Below are 14,409 nucleotides of genomic sequence, written 5' to 3' on the forward strand. Positions count from 1 at the left end.
GGTATTTCTCCCTTTCTTTCTGGCATGTGAGGGTACAGTGAGGAGGCAGACACCTATAAGCAAGAAGACAGCCACGACCAGAAACCATCCACAATGTCGCTCTTAGACTTCATCCTTTAGAATTGTAAGAAATAAAATTCTTTAAGCCAGCAGTCACTAGTATTTTGGCACAGCAGCCTGAGCCATTTTAAGACACTGGTCAAACTAAAGCAGGCAGAGACAGTACAACTGTGTCCTACAACTTAAACCCCATAACCACTGCAGAATCTCTTCCACTCACCAACAAGATAAATACCATTTGATTCAAGCCAAAACCATCGTTTTCATTTTTCAATGTATTACATAACCCAAAACTGTTTCCACTCTGATCAATTAACATGTCAAATCTGGTCCAGAGGAACCCTTCTAGCTGAGGGAGCCGATGAGGTCACTGTCTCAGGTAGCTGCAGGAGTTTAGATTCGCTCAACTGCCTATACTCTAAAAATAACCATGACTCCTGCCAAAGTGAAGGTTAAAGAGGAAACTGTTGAGTATGGGGGTGGGGGTGGGGATGATGTGTTATTTCAAGTTCATTAGTAAATCCCAGTGATCTAGTTTGTTTTTTCTGTTTTAGTAATAACACCTTAAATTTCTAGCTAGCTATATGACAGAATAACAACTAAAACTCAAGCAAAAAATAACTAAGAATCTCTTATTTAAAAATTGTTGGGGGCACACACACCTTTAGCCTCAGCACTCAGAAAGCAAAAACCTCTGAGTTTGAGGCCACGCTGGTCAACAGAGCGTGTTCCAGGACAGCCAGAACTACACAGAGAAACTCTGGCTCAAACAAACAAACAAAAAAAAAAAAAAGGCAGGGCTTCCCTGATGATGAACGATCTCAATAACAAACCGCACGTGCTAGAATAATTGGATATCACAGTGTAAACAACCTCAGCCCCTAAGCTGCACACTACCCACAAGCTGGAAATGAGGCGTAGCATATAGATGAATGGTAGAGCACAAAAAACTTTAGGTTCAATCTCTAACATCCCTAAAAGCAAATAAATCAAAAGACTTGCACAACTTCACAAAGAAAACACCACAGATAATCTTTATAAACTTTGATTAGGTAACTATTCTTAGGACAGGAAACAACCGCAAAGTTTTAACATTAATAATTGGGAGTTATTAGCGAAATGAAAAAGACTCTCCAAAAGACTAGACAATAAAAAGATAAGCTATAGACTGTTAAAGAAATATCTAGTAAACAAATGGATGGCAGCCTAAATATACTGAACAATTTACCAAAGCCTGGCACGATGGGACATACCTCACTTGGAAGGCAGACCTCTGGGAACTGAAGACTAGCCTGGTCTACACAGTAGGTGTCAGGCCAGCCAGTGTACAGAGTGGGACCTTCCTCAAAAACAAAAAGATTCCACAACAACAAAAAAACTTTTTACAACATATAATGATCATTTGAGGACAGGTTCTGAACATTATCAATAATTAGAAAACAATAAAATCAAACCACTGAAACTACTCTAACCATCTTCAGAATGGTTAAAGTACTTTAAGAAAATTTTACTGGCCTGGAGAGATAAAGAGCACTGACTGTTCTTCCAGAGGTTCTGAGTTCAATTCCCAGCAACCACATGGTGGCTCACAACCATCTGTAATGGGATCTGATGCCCTCTTCTGGAGTGTCTGAAAACAGCTACAGTGTACTCATATAAAAGAATTAAAAAAAAAAGAAAGAAAAATTTACTTTATATTGAATATAGACAAAACAGAAATTAACTAGAGGTTTCATATACTGTTATTTAAATTCCAAATAGTATAGTCAGTTTGTAAAAAACATTTTGCCAATTTCCTAAATAAAATATAAATTTCCACATAATTCAAGAATCTCATCGTCTAAGCATTAACCCTACCTCCAAAACTAAAAATGTCTGTCCACAGAATTAGCAAAACCTACAGCTATTATGTTTCAATATTATTTAGATACATTAAAAACACTAAAAATAACTAAATGTTCCTCACCTGGGTCAGAGATGAACATACTCAAGTTCTGTCCACACAGGCGAACTTCTAAGAAACAACAGGCAGACATGAGCTAATTGTCACAACCCGAAAGGGGGATGGAGCTCAGGTTTGCCTTGCTACATATCAGAAACTAAACTCAAAACATCATGATACTGGGTTATCATAGAATTCCATCTGTGGAACTTTCTTTAAAGATGAAACTAAGGCAGACACCGGCTCGGGCTCAATGGGGCAGTGGAAGAGAATGTAAACCGATCACAAAGCAGAGAAGCTTCTGGAGTGATGGGGATATAATGTTCTATGTCTCATACACAGTGCCATTATATAAATGTCTGAGCATTTGTCAGAGCAGGCAACCTAAAATTGTAAAAAAAATTTTACTATATGTAAATTACACTTCAATAAATACAGTATATAAAAAGTAGGTAAAAAGGAGTGAAGAAAAACTCATGGAAATTGCTACGTAACAGATAAGACTTAACAATTAAGCACACTAAATTTGAAGCTGGTTAGGTATCACAGTGGTTAAAAGAACACATTGCTCTTGCAGAGGATCAAAGTTTAGTTCCCCACAATCCACACTGGGTAGCTGACAACCACCTATAACTCCAACTACTGAGGGATCCAATGCCTTTATGGACACCATACATAAATATACAAATACATACATATATACATATAAATTTTTAAGCCACTAAACTAGCAAGGCTGTGTTATTATCCCTATTATTACTCTAGTAGCTTTTTTTTGGAAGGAGGGATTTGTTTTGTCTCTGAGACAAGTTATTACCACGTAGCCGAGAGTGGCCGAGATTTCACCACGAAGCCCAAGCTGGTCTCACACTTGCATTGATCTTATGTACTGGTCAATGCATCATAGCAAATGAGTAAAATGTCACATCTCCTAACCTAAGAGTCAAAGTACTAGAAGAATTTTTACAATTAAAGCACTTATCAGCAACCAGCACAAATGGCAAGATAAATCCAACATAAAAACTTCTAACTTTGTTTTGGTGAGTACTAATACTAAGCTTAAAAAATAATCCAAAGGGGGCTGGAGAGATGGCTCAGTGGTTAAGGGCACCGACTGCTCTTCCAGAGAACCTGAGTTCAATTCCCAGCAACCACACGGTGGCTCACAACCATCTGTAATGGGATCTGATGCCTTCCTTATGGTCTGTCTGAGACAGCTACAGTGAATGTACTCATATAAACATAGTAAATAAATCTTTTTTTAAAAACCCAAAGTATTTCTAGCAAGAGAGCTATTAATTTAACTTTACTTACTGATGCCGAAGATGGAGCTCAGGGGCTCATGCATGCATTATCATCATATACCACCATTAAGCTACACCTCCAGTGCCTTAATATTGACATTCTTCGGGGTTTTTATTTTGTTTGTTTTTTGTTTTTTCATTTTTTTAACTTCTCTTAGACTCAGTTTAAATCCTCTGGTGCCGAGGACCTATAAAAACTGCTCTGGTAACTGCACTTTCCCTTGGGCTTGACACAAATATCAACATCTAAGTAATACATGGTGGCTAACGTTCTTCATCCTTTTACTGAGAACTCCGTTTTAGTTAATTCCTTTGTTTAAAAAGTAGTTATTTTATGTGTGTGAGGACACTGTTGCTGTCTTCAGACACACCAGAAGAGGGCATCAGATCCTATTACAGATGGTTGTGAGCTACCATGTGGTTGCTGAGAATTGAACTCAGAACCTCTGGAAGAACAGCCAGTGTTCTTAAGCATCTCTCCAGCCCTTTAGCCTTATGATTTACATTTTCCCGGCATTCTCTCAAGCCAATCCATGTCTCATTATGCTGTGCAGCTGAAAGCTCTCCTATATAAACTTCTATATTTAGATTAAGTAAGGTTTTCTGAAATTGAAAGGTAATTTTCCAAAAGTTCAATTATTAGTGAGACAGGTATTTGTAAGCCACAGGATTCTCAGTTCCCATTGAGAAGATGGATGTCCCATACTGATCAGAACTGAACAGCTACTCAAGGCTAATCTCCACCCAAAGTACAAATTTGCTTTTCTAGATCCCATCATCACCCAGAATCCTTTCCTTATTCTCAATTCTTGTTTTCATATAAAACCAGCTCATTTAAGATTCATTTTCCAGGCTGGAGAGATGGCTCCGCTCTTCCAGAGGTCCTGAGTTCAACTCCCAGCAACCACACTGTATTAGTCAGGGTTCTCTAGAGTCACAGAACTTATGAATAGTCCCTATATAGCAAGGTATTGTGACTTACAGTCTGTAGTCTAATTCCCTAACAATGGCCAGCAGCAGCTGGGAAATCCAAGGATCTAGCAGACGCTCAGTTCCACAGGGCAAGCAGGCAAAGCCCCACAAGGCAAGCAGGCAGAAAGAGAGAGCCTTCCTTGTTCCAAGGTCCTTATGTAGGTCTCCAACTGAAGGTGTGTCCCAGATGACCTTGAACTCAGTGATCTCCTTGCTTTAGTTTCCTAAGATTTTTAGCCTCTATGCCTCAAGATCAGGATCAAAGGTGGGCCTCCCAATTCTGGATTGTGGTTCATTCCAGATATGGTCAAGTTGACAACCAGAAATAGCCACTACACACATGAAGGCTCCCAACCACTCGTAGTGAGATCAGATGCCCTCTTCTGGTATATCTGAAGACAGTGACAGTATACTCACATACATAAAATAAATAAATGAATCTAAAAACAATGTTTTTCATTCTCCTCTGGTTCCTACAATCTTTCCTTCCCATCCTCTGAGCAATGCAGGAACTGTGTTGTATTTCCCTCTGCTGAAGCTGGGCACCACATGGCCTCTTGTTCTCTACTACCAGATTAGATCTAGAAATTTCAGAAGCTGCTACACTGCCAAGTCTCAGCAGCATGACTACATAGGAGTGACACCAACAGACTTGCAAACATAGAATGGGAACCCTCACCAGGCCCCAGCACAGACAAAAGGAGGAAACAAAAGAGCTGGCAGGAGAGAAAAGGGTGTGGGAGAAAGCCCTCCAAAGAGAAATACCCACAACCCATTATTCAATACCAAATAATCAGATCTAAGAACATAAACATACAAGTGACGTTAAAAGGACCCAAGAGGTTATGTTTATCTATTTAGAGATGTGTGTAAAACAACAATTTAACAAAAGAGGCTGTAAATTTGAGGGGAGGAGTACAGAGAGATGTTGGGGGCAGAAAAGGGAAGAGAGAATATTATATAATTACATTTTCATTAAAAAAAACCAACTAAAAACAATAAAAATGAAAATAAAGATGCTTTAAAAAACAAACTTAGTTATTTATCACAGAGAAATATTCATTTTCTTACTTTAATATTCTAATATTAAGTAACTTCATCTTCATAATAAATAATTCTCCAAGCCAATTTTCTACTAATACTGATAGACACAATCTAGTTTACTATCCAGAGAACCTAAAAGCACTGAAATTCAAAGCAAGAAATTTGTATTGCATAAAATGGGGCCAGGTGGTACACACCTTTGATCCTAGTACTTAAGAGGCAGGTGAATCTCTGTGAGTTACAGGACAGCCAGGGCTACAGTGAGACCCTACCTCAATAAACAGACAGACAGACAAAATGTTAATGGGAGGCAGGACTTTGGGCTACTTTCTATTATTAAATATTTAAATGGGACAAATAACTATCTTCTCCTTTGGGAAGCCAGATGCAAGAACAGAAGAAAACTGGGTATTTCAGGATCCAGGAAATTAACCTCTATTTCCTACTGTACAGAAGAAATCTGTCAGCACGAGAATGCAATTGTACATTAGTGCTGGGTAATCCACTCAGAGGGTAAGCCTCCTGCACCGCCTTCTAGTCCACTGCTGGCATGCACAAGTACATAAGACCGCACCAGGCAGAAGAAGCTGAAAGTATATTGTTATTTTAATGTTATTCTTTTTTAAAAGAAGAGTCTCAACATGTACTTCTGGCTGGGCTCAAACTCCCAGATGCTGCCTGCTTCAGCTTCCCCAGTACTGGCAATTAAAGGAATGGACCACACACCTGGCAGAAGCTACAAATAAAAACAATGCATCCACACTCCTTTATATAGTCAACTAATCAACTAAGAAAAATAACTATACAACTATAATACAAAAGACACAAGTATCAAGAGCACTAAAAATAAATACAAGAGACTGAGGCTTGCAATCATAAGTCATAAGTTTGAGACCAGCCTGAGCTATACAGTGAGACCCTGTCTCAAAAAGAAAACAAAAAATAAAGTGCTATTATAACTTTTGAGAAGAAAGGAAAAGCTTTCATGGAAAACAAGCTTTTAAGGTACTTTGAAGGCAAAATAAAACTTCAAAAAGGAGGAAGAGAATGATGAAGAACAGGAAGATGGTAATGACAATGATATTCTGACAGCTCACCAGGAAAAATAAAATGGAAGTTACAAACCTGATAAACTCAAGAAAAACTCGTGGTATGCTTTAGCTAAATGTAAGAAAAGCTGGTCAAGCAGGAAGCTAACAAAGAAGAGCTAGGTCTGGGAAGTGTGTATATGTGTATGTGTGTGTGTGTGTGTGGGTGGGTGGGTGGGTGCACATGCATGTATGTATGATACATCAGGAAGGTTATTTTGTCAAAAGTAAGACAGTCTGAAATGGAAGAAATAAGTTTAAGCCACTGTACTTGTTGAGAACCTGTCTTAGGCTGATGGCACGTGGAAATAAGAAGGCACACACATGACAAACACTAGAGGATAGACAGTATTTGGCTTCATAAACACTGATAAAACAAAGTTAAAAAGATGCATTTTGAGTACAGAAATCAAATGCCACAAATGACAAGCTATGTTTAAATTCCAGCGGACATGTTACAAAGGTAGTGAGAACCAATGCAGTAGATGTAAAATTTATAAACCAGAGGCTGGCAATATGGACTCCAAAGACCCACATGGTAGAAGGAGATAATCAGCTCCTGCAAGTTGTCCCTGGCTTCTACATACCATCATGGCAAGTGTCTACCACACACAGTAAGTAAAAACAGAATTTAAATGTTTGAAAGAAATAAATCAGAGCTTGATATACAGACTTATACATTATCTAAACAGAAAGTTTAAACCCAGATGATACCTTGTAAACTAAACCTTACTAAAAAACAACCCAATCTGTACCTGAAAGTATCTATGCTCTAAGAAAGGAAGTCTGAGGCAAGAATTTTAGGATCCTTAACAAAAAGCAAGAGTGGACAGAAAGGGTGAGGGAAGTCAAGGACAGAAGACTTCTAATGTTTCACGTTTCATATACTATGAAAAGATCTTAAAAGTAAAGTTAGGCCTTTTGCTGGGGGCACTCGCCTTTCCAGCACTTGAGAGGCAGAGGCAGGTGGATCTCTGAGTTCAAGGTCAACATGGTCAACCAAGTGGTTTCCAGGACAGCCAGGGTTATACAAAAGAAACCCTGTCTTGCACCGCCCCCTCCCCAAAAGAGTGAAAAGCTATTTTTGTGGAGTTACCTAGGGAGCCATTTTGAGCTGGGAGGTGATGGGATGCTGAGACAAGGTCTTATGTAGCATATTCTGACCTCAACTCGCTGTCTACCTCGGCCTCCAGTGTGTGGATTTAAGATAACAGGTGTGTGCCACTGTGCCCAGCCAAGTGACTCACTCTTATTCAAGGAACCAGCTATTTCTCTTACCCATCCAAAGAGCATAAAACACTAGGATTCTATTAAATCAGTCTCACTGAGTTACAGGCTCACACCAGTAACTCCAGCACTTTGGAGGTGAAGGCAAAAAGATTGTGAGTTCAAGATTATTCTCAAGTAGTTTGAGGGCTTCCTATCTGGTGGGCTTGTGTGAGACCTATGTTGTCTCTTCCCAGGAAAACTTGTCACACAACACTCATGAACATAAAATAAAATATTTTCTTGAGACAGGGTTTCTCCACTTAACCCTGGCTGTCCTGGCTCGCTCTGTAGACCCAAGATGGACTCAAACTCAGAAATCTGCAGGCCCCTGACTCCCAAGTGCTGGAAATAGAAAGGACCACCATAGCCCAGCTACAAATAAATCTTTAAAGAATTATACCAATGTAAGTTCACTGTGTTGTCTCTCTGAGGATACTTTATTGCATATCTTAGAAACAATAGCATATGATTCTTGTTCTTTTCTTTGGGGAGGGGGAATTGGGGGACATTGGCCTTGAACTCAAAATTCTCTTGCCTCCGTGGCCTCTGAGTATATGGTATCACAAGCATATACCTACCTTTCCCTTCCTGAGAATTTTCCTCATTTTACTTAAAGGCATTTACTCAGTTTCTCTCTTGTAACTGAGTTGCTGGCATCACTATCCTCGCCTTTAGTGCCATCTAACCACACACACAAACGCTTTACCAATTGTCATGAGTTGCTGAATTCTATACTTTACCAATTAATATTTTTATTCCATGGTTGACAAGAAAAAAAATCCAGACTACAAATAACAGAAGCTTACTGCACAAACGGTTAGGAGACCATCCAGGCTACTGAGTTAGTTTACTCAGATACCTGAGTTCTAAATAGGAAGAGTGAATAACAGATTATCACTGCTTACTGATAACCTACTTAAAAAAAAAAAAAAGAAAAAAGAAAAAGACAGAATCAATCTCAAAGACTGAAAAGCCAACTCCATAAATTAACAAGTAAATTTAAACACAACTCTAACACCAATGTTATATAATAAAAACTTCAGTTTAGATCCTTTATCCGACATGGTCTCTCTCCACAGTTCTGACTGTCCTAAAATTCACTACACTGGCATCAAACTCTGCCTGCCTCAGCCTCCAGAGTGTGGTGATTAAAGGTGTGTGCCACAATACCCAGTACTTGGATCCTTGTTGATTCATAATCTAGCTATTTCCTGCATGGTTAGAATAACTTTTCTATAGCAAAAACAGTACAGTAGTGAATCTACTGAAAGCATAATTTAACTAGTCATTGCTTTTAAAGGCCAGTAATGTAGAGCCAGCGGTGGTCACACGTGTCTATAATCCTAACACTCAAGAAACGAAGGCAGAAGTAGCAGGGCGAGTTCCTCAGACTGAGTTACATAGTGAGCTCAGGATAAGGTTTGGCTAGTGTGAAACTGACTCAAACAAATAAAACCAGGAGAGCAGAACATGTTTATGGTGATATTAGGAAGGTAGAGACAGGAAGACCAGAAGTTCAAGGCCATCCTCAGTTACATACTGAATTTGAGGACAATTTGGGCTACATGAGACTCTTAAAAAGAGAGCAACAATGAAACCTCCTTGTTCTTTGGCAATATTTATAACTCTTAAATAGCCTTAGAGAGGCAAGAATTTTACAGTTGTAATACCCAGACTAAGAATATGATTCAATACATACAAAGAGGTCACCTGAAATCTTTCCTGAAGTTTGGAGAGTGGGTGGTGGGGCACTCACCCAGTACACAAGGCAGTAAGGAATGGTTCAGTTATTCTTTCACATATTTCCTTTTCTCCTCCACCGCTTTATGAAACACAAAGACCAGCTCATCTGCCTAGTTCATGACCACTGCCAAGAGTCTTGACATTGGAATCTAGCCCCTGGATGATGCTGACAAAAGCTAGTCAGCCCTCACCTCACTGATCTGAATGCCTTTATACTGTTCTGTCATCAAAACTTCAACTTTTATGAATTCTCAACTCTTCCAAAACAGACGTAAAAGGAAAAAAAAAACAAAAAGATTTAAAATTCTTTACCTGCACTGTATCGAGATGGTGTGGCCAGGAGAAGAGATGAGTGCTTATTTCTAGCCCTGATTCACGTTAGAAAACAACAGTGTTTCCTTGTCACGTTCTTAATAATCTGTTGGTGAGGCCCACCACAGAGCTCATAATCTTGGAGAAAATGTGTCTCTCCTGGTAGCAAAAGTTAAGCCCCTGTGGAGAGCTGCAGCCCCCGTGGACAGTAGAGAGGAATGAGAACGCACTCTGATAAGGTGTGCTAACAGGCCAAGAGGAAGAAACCAACAAAGAAACAGTTGATGTTTAGTTTAAGAATGCATTTAGAAATAGGCATATGTAAACATTTCCTATTCCTACACTACAGGCACCCTACAGGACATTTACAAAGCAAACAAATAATATGAACAATAAAACTGAATTTGAGGGGACAGCAATTAACGTGCTTACTGCTCTTGAAGAGGCCAAGTTTGGTTTCTGGAACCCACATGATAGTTCCCAACTGTAACTCCAGCTCCAAGGGATCTGGTACCTTCTTCTGTTCTAACCTCCACAGGTACTACCCTCACATAAATTCCCACACAGACACATAAACCTTAAAAATGAATCTGAGGGACAGAGGCTGTGTGACTCAGTAGCAGAGAGCTTGCTTAGTTTACCTGAAAACTAGGCCACAGTTTTTGTTTCTTTGTTAAAAGATCTCACTATATAGCTCCTGGAATTCACTTTGTAGACAATGCTGGCCTCAAACTTAAAAGATCCACTTGCATCTGTTTCCAAGTGCTAGGATCAAAGGCATTCACTACCACCAGCAGCCTAGGCCCCAATTCTTTAAAAAACAAACAAAAAACTAGGAAGATGAGGCAAAACAAACACGTGTTATGTATTACACCTATGATTGGCACCTCACACCCGTACACTCAGTACTTGAGAGGCTAGACAAGTTTGCAGGACCAGCTTGGTCTACACTGTGAATTTCAGACCACCCTGGGATAAAGAGAATTCTTGTCTCAAAAATCAAATAAACAGGCTAAAGAAATGGCTCGCTGTTTAAGAGCACTACTGCCTATTCTTGCAGAGGACCCAGATTCAATTCCCAGCACCCACTCGGCAGCTCGCAGCTGCCTGTACCTCCAGTTCCGGGATCTGCTGCCCTCTTCTGATCTCTAGCATTTGTCATCCAAGTGCTGCACAGACAGCCATGCAGGTAAAACACCCATATCCATAGAACTAAATAAACTGTAAAAGCTGGGTTTTTATTCTTAGATCTTACATATATGCATCCACATTAAAGTTTTTATTTTAGTTCACAATGAGCATTTTCCAGCTTGGGCACCATGAGGAACAAAAGTTAACATAGTCACTCTCAAACTTTTCCCAATACAAATCCTAAAGGAAGGATTGATCAAACCTACCTTCCAGAGCCAGGGAGCTTCTCTACCAGTCTGAAAACACATGATGATTCTTCTACTAAGCAATATTCTGCGAGCTACCCACAAAAGGAACTACTTAAAAAACACAAAATCCCACTATGTTTTGAAAAGTTGTGCCTTTGAGACTAAGTGGACTTAGACACCAACTAAATGGAGGCTCACTCCTCACTCCTAGCTTTTAGCCAGGAGTAGGTAATTCCTCTCCAGATGGCAAGGATGAGAACCTTTGGGTTTGGGAGAAGAGATCTGACTTGACAAAAGGCTAAACACAATTCAGACAAACCAATTCTCAATTTGTAACAGTCTAAGACTGATCCACACAGAGACAAAACACAGTACAAACAAAGCTTAAACGGCTAGAAGACACACAATAGTTTAGGGCAGCAGGTCAAAACACAGCCAATTACATTTATAAGTAATCTAACCAAAATTGCAACAAAGCTACGAAGGATACCCTAACTTTTGGGAAAAGGGGAGATGTTAAAATTGTTGAGTTTAGTGGTCTGCACTTACGCATCAGGTCAAGGTCTTGAATTGAGGGGTTAAACGCCTTCAAGGCCACTCACCTTCCTGCTTTTATCGCCGACCGAAGTCAGGCCCAAGATCCTGAGAAAACTGGTCTGGAGGTTCGCTGAAGAACTGAGAAAAGTTAAAGTTTACATGGCAAAGGTGTCTCTTCTGAACGTAGCCAGAATATTTATGACCACACTTTCCTTAGAACTATTTTAAACCAAAATAACTTACCTAACTCAATTCTGACCACTGAACAAAACCCATGCCCGTAATGGAAACACAAAGGATTAACACAAGATTTAAACGCCAGGCAAGTTATCTCCCAGCTATCACCAACACTAAAAAGTCACTTATGAGGAAAACCTGCATCTTTTCAACTCTAAACCAAACCACCCCTTTCAAGAAACTACAGAGCCGGGGGTGGGGGTGGGGAATCCGGGGGAGAATGTGATAGCTCTAGTGCGGGTTTGTTTACAGACTACACCAACAATCATGAGTCAGAAATTCAAGCCACCAGATGCTTTCCAACTAATAAGGACCAAGCGGGACCGTTTTACGGTGTCCTAAAAGATTTCGGGACCGGGGAAGGTATGCTAAGAGAACTAGATCACAAAATCACAAAGCATTCAAGAACAGACTGCCAGTTTCTTGGACCTCGGCCTTCCGTACGGGGGGTGCTGGGCCTGAGAACTTGGGATGGGGGAAGGGGACACATTGCGCGGGGGCCCTGAAGTGACTAGGAGACGCAGACAGGGCAGGGTCCCCAAATTATAAAGGGAAAAGAGTTTTCGAATGGGTCACCGGACCGACAAGAAGTCCCTGTGAATCATGGGGGTGGCCCTAGGGGGCAACCCCGGGGACTGACCCGGGCAAAGGACAAGTAGTCCTCCCAGCACTGACTCGGGTGAGGGGAATAAGACCTGAAGTCTGGGAGTTTTAGGAAAGGGATCGGGCCTGTCCTGCGGGAAAGCGGTCAGGGAGAGGGGGAACAGGCCGAGCCGGACGAAACACGGACCCGGTAGGTCAAGGGGAGGGCGTCCGGCTGGGGCAGTTACAAGCACGGGAGCTGGCGAGGCCCGGCAGCCCGCTTCCCATCTAGGGTCATCCTTCTGCCAGCGGATGCTCCGACTGTTCCAGGCCCAGCCGCCCCGTCCACTGCCGCCACCAACGCCGCCGCCATCTTACACTGGCCAGCGGCAGCCACCACCACCGTCTCGGGTCTCCGCGCCTGCGCCTGCGCCGTCACGCTTTCCGGCGGGGTTTGCGACGCTGTGCTGGAGGCGACTGAGCGAGAGCGGTCCCGCGAGCTCTGGGCTCCCAACCCTCCCGGTGGCCGCACAAGGGGCGGAGCCTAAGGCCAACCGAAGCAGCGAGGGGAGCGTGCGCGGGGCGGAGGAGTCAAGTTGTTTTCGTAGATTCAGAGGGATAGCTTGTCTTCTGGTAGTCCAAACACATGTGATCTAGGGGGTCCTAAGCGTTGAGACGAAAAATGAACCTCATTCCAAAGGGACTGGCAGGCAAACTACTAGGTGTCCTCCAGGCCTGAGGTTCTAATTCTTGTTCTAATTTTCTTTTAAGAAAAAAAAAAAAAAAAAGAAACAAAGCAAAAATCCCTTTCTCCTTTGAGGCTCAAGGCCTTCTGTCGAGGGTCACTTCCGCCTGACAGCATCCATTTGTCCATTTGTTTAAAAGGGCCACTAAAGTTTGAGGATGTTGCTCTAGTGTTGAAATGCTTTCTAAAGGTCTAAAAAGTTTGATCCCCAGACCTGGGGGTGGAAGTGAGACACCATAAAACAGGATCTAATTATTTATTCATCTGAAACAGGGTCCTTCTACATAACCCTGGCTGTCCTGGAACTATGTAGATCTCATGAAGATCACCCATCTGCCTCATAGGTGCTGGGATTAGGATTAAAGAAGTGCAAAACCACAGAGTTTAATTTTTAAAATTAGTATACAAGCTAACAGGTTACAAACCATACTCAGGAGGCCGAGACAGGGTATACCCAAGTTGGAGGTCAACCTAGAACAAGGGATCTAGTAAGTTCTGAGCTAGAATAAGTCCTTCCCCCAACACACACAACCATACACACAGGAACAAAGTAGGTTTTCATGTAGCATTTTCATGCATATACATGTGTCAATACCTGGTTCTTCCTGATCCCTTCCCACTCATTTTCCCCTTCTTGTTGGTTACCTTCCTCCAACAGTTATCATTAGCTTTTGTGACTCTCTTTATAACTCTTCCTTGCCTCTCAGTCTTTCTACTTCTCTTTTAAGTATAAATAAGTATGTGTAATTAATAGATATATGTACACATAAATTTAAATCCAGTTTCTGTGTATGGGAGAAGATGTCATATGTCTGAATCTGACTTAACATTGCTTATAATCTGCAAATATTATTTCGTTCTCCATAGCTGAATGATTCCATTGTGTATATATTCTATGTTTTCTTTATCCATTCATCTGCTGGTAGATATCTAGGTTTATTCATAATTAAGCTGTTGTAAAACTGTAGCTAACATATGGACATGCCAACTTTGCAGGTGACTTTTGTACATTGCTGTGTACTAACACCTAAAGGAAACCTAAACAGGATCCTAGGATTCCAGATTGCTCCTGGCTGAGAGGCTAGAGCACCTTGTTTGTAGCAGAAAAGTTATACCCAGGGAGTCCAGTAGAATAAGATAGTTGTTTTTCTCTATCTAAGGTAGACAGCAGAAGGAAGAGTCATTTGCTGGAATTT

General features: G+C 41.0%; 1 protein-coding gene across 5 annotated transcripts in view; it reads right to left on the minus strand.

Annotated features, from left to right (window-relative positions):
* Positions 1-12,979, minus strand: part of DCAF8 (DDB1 and CUL4 associated factor 8) — a 46,201-nt gene extending 33,222 nt beyond the window's left edge. Inside the window, exons 1-3 of one of the 5 annotated variants that reach the window (XM_080935546.1) lie at positions 12,677-12,835; positions 11,715-11,787; positions 9,734-9,977 (exon numbers count right to left, since the gene is read on the minus strand). The gene's annotated coding sequence lies outside the window, so the exon portion shown is untranslated. The other 4 variants (XM_080935545.1, XM_080935547.1, XM_080935544.1 and 1 more) reach the window with 4 other exon arrangements.
* Positions 12,980-14,409: the final 1,430 nt, after the last annotated feature.

The sequence above is a fragment of the Micromys minutus genome, assembly GCF_963924665.1.
Source record: "Micromys minutus genome assembly, chromosome: 1".
Lineage (NCBI taxonomy): Eukaryota > Metazoa > Chordata > Mammalia > Rodentia > Muridae > Micromys > Micromys minutus.